The sequence below is a fragment of the Arachis duranensis genome, chromosome 3 (genome assembly GCF_000817695.3).
Source record: "Arachis duranensis cultivar V14167 chromosome 3, aradu.V14167.gnm2.J7QH, whole genome shotgun sequence".
Classification (NCBI taxonomy): Eukaryota; Viridiplantae; Streptophyta; class Magnoliopsida; order Fabales; family Fabaceae; genus Arachis; species Arachis duranensis.
Window position 1 is genome coordinate 118,476,434 of NC_029774.3, and position 2,245 is coordinate 118,478,678.

Sequence of the window (2,245 nt, forward strand, 5' to 3'; positions counted from 1 at the left end):
ATGATTCTTCACTCCATGGCAGACTCTTGTATGGCTGAAACTTGAAAGTATTTGTTCATCTACTTCTTCTTCTTTGATTTGTTTGCATTGGACTGAGCATATGCAGTTCTCTGGTGTCAAAAAACAAGACATGGATAGATTTCAGAAGCCTAGCAATGTTTTATGGATAGATTTGTTCATCTACTTCTTCTTCTTTGATTTGTATACGGCATTCATACAGACCTCGAGCCATTCATCCATTGAAGCATCTGTTGATCTAGTCCCAACTTCAACCTTTGGAGCCCTCTTTGTTTTCTTAAAAAATATTCATAACATCATCAAAAAGAGTATGAAAGTGGCTTGAGAGATAGACAAAAATTTTAGAGATTTATTTTATAATTTAAATCATAATCATCTTCGTTTCTCAATATTATATATGCTTGAACAAAAAAAATGTAAAAAAGCCAATCTATATGACATCTGATACCATCCATGTCTGTTAAAACAACTCAACACTAACACGATCTCTCCAAATAATGAATTAACTTGTGACCTCATGGCATATTGCAGCAGTAATTCCTGGTTATTGTTCAAAAAACCCAAGCAGTCTATGCAATATAATTCCTAGTTATTGCTTACTACAAAGATTATCTAATAAATCATCAAATATATATAAAAAGTAATTCAATGAGAAAATACATCAGCAAACAGCATCCAAAGTGCTGTTATAAAACATACCCTGTGAAGGAATATTGGAACGGTCCCTCTGGTGTCAAGTTTGGTGTTAGGGAACAGTAGAAGATGCCAGTCAGCTTCAACGCATATGCAGCCACTTTTTCCAGTTGGGTCAACACATTAGTAGCTTTGTTGCTGAAGTAATTGATCCAATAAAGTCAAAATAACACCTAAGAATAAAAAACTGAAACGGTTGGAGGGAAGAGCAAGTTACCATCTTGAGTGTCGATGCAAATCCCAATGGAGAAACCTCAGTCGATTTTTCTCTTTTATATTTTTGTTGATAGACCTAACAGCATTAGCAAACTTGGCTCGCAGAATAGTTTCTTGTGGCTTCTTCTCATGTGTCTTGAACAAAAAAAATGAATCAGAAAACATTCTAGTTTAGAGGTTAGACACAATCGAAAAATTCAATATTCCTAACTGTTCATTAGAAATGGGAAGCTGCCTACCTTAATCAAGTTCAATATGATAATTGGATTTCCATATCTCTTAACAAGATTTTCAAAATGAAGCCTTGTGGCTTCAAAGGTGTTGTCCTTCTTTGATACTAGAAAAAGAAAAAAGAAGCAAAAAAGCTCTCAGAAAAAATTACATAACAAGCAGAGAATAGTTGCTTCCACATCATACATATAATGTCAGATTTTATGTTCAATGGAGAGGCTTCTTGAGACCAAAACAGAGGGATTGAACCCTGGATCTGCACCACGGAACTTATTTTCATCGGGCTTCCATCACGAGCATCTGCAAAGACTATCTGCTCTGTCTCAACATCATTAGCTACTCTTTCCTTTTCATTCACTCCTCGTTTCAAATATCTGCATCACAAGATATAGCAAGCAAGGAATATGTCAAGAAATAAATAAGATAAAAATGTCAAAATTTGTAAGAAAATACCAAGTTTCTGGGTGATAAATCACCCGTTTACATGAATTTCATGGATTGAAGTACTTGGCAGAAACCAGTAAAAAAATCTCAATTAGAAAAATTAAAATGTAAACAAAAGCAGATGTATATCTTCAAGGATTGCAAGTGTAAAGAATTGAAACAGAATGTAGCTTTATCATGTGACAAACTTATATAAAGGATTGGAAAAGTACAAACCTTGTCCCAGCATAGTGTCGCGAGCGCCTAGCAATGATAGTCAAGTGAAAATCCCTGCCAGAAATAGAAAGTTTGACCTACACAGCGTGCCATAAATGAACACTTGTCAACAAGAAAATGCATAACCTTTTATGAGGAATAGATATTTCTAGCATTTCTTTCTAGCACTTATAGGAGAGGCTTGATAACACCAATACAGCGATAAAAAATACTGCCTACATTAAATTATCATTTTGTGTGAATACTACTAATCCATGGTTTAATAAAAAATACTTGAGTTTGAAACTTATTTAAAATAACGAAATAAAGAGAAAAAATGCATAAACTGATAAAATGGGTACAGACGAAACTGCCGGAAGGAAGCGCAGACGGAACTGCCGCTTGTCTGAAAGAAGTGCAGACAGAACTGCCGCTTGTCTGAAGGAAG

The 2,245-nt window shown here is 34.8% G+C and overlaps 1 long non-coding RNA gene across 1 annotated transcript; it reads right to left on the minus strand.

The window, feature by feature from the left end:
- Positions 1-1,043: 1,043 nt before the first annotated feature.
- LOC110278866 (uncharacterized) lies at positions 1,044-1,919 on the minus strand. Its single transcript, XR_002371595.2, has 4 exons — positions 1,819-1,919; positions 1,345-1,532; positions 1,167-1,264; positions 1,044-1,062 (listed from the first exon to the last, which is right to left on the minus strand). It is a non-coding gene; the product is annotated as an uncharacterized LOC110278866 (long non-coding RNA).
- Positions 1,920-2,245: the final 326 nt, after the last annotated feature.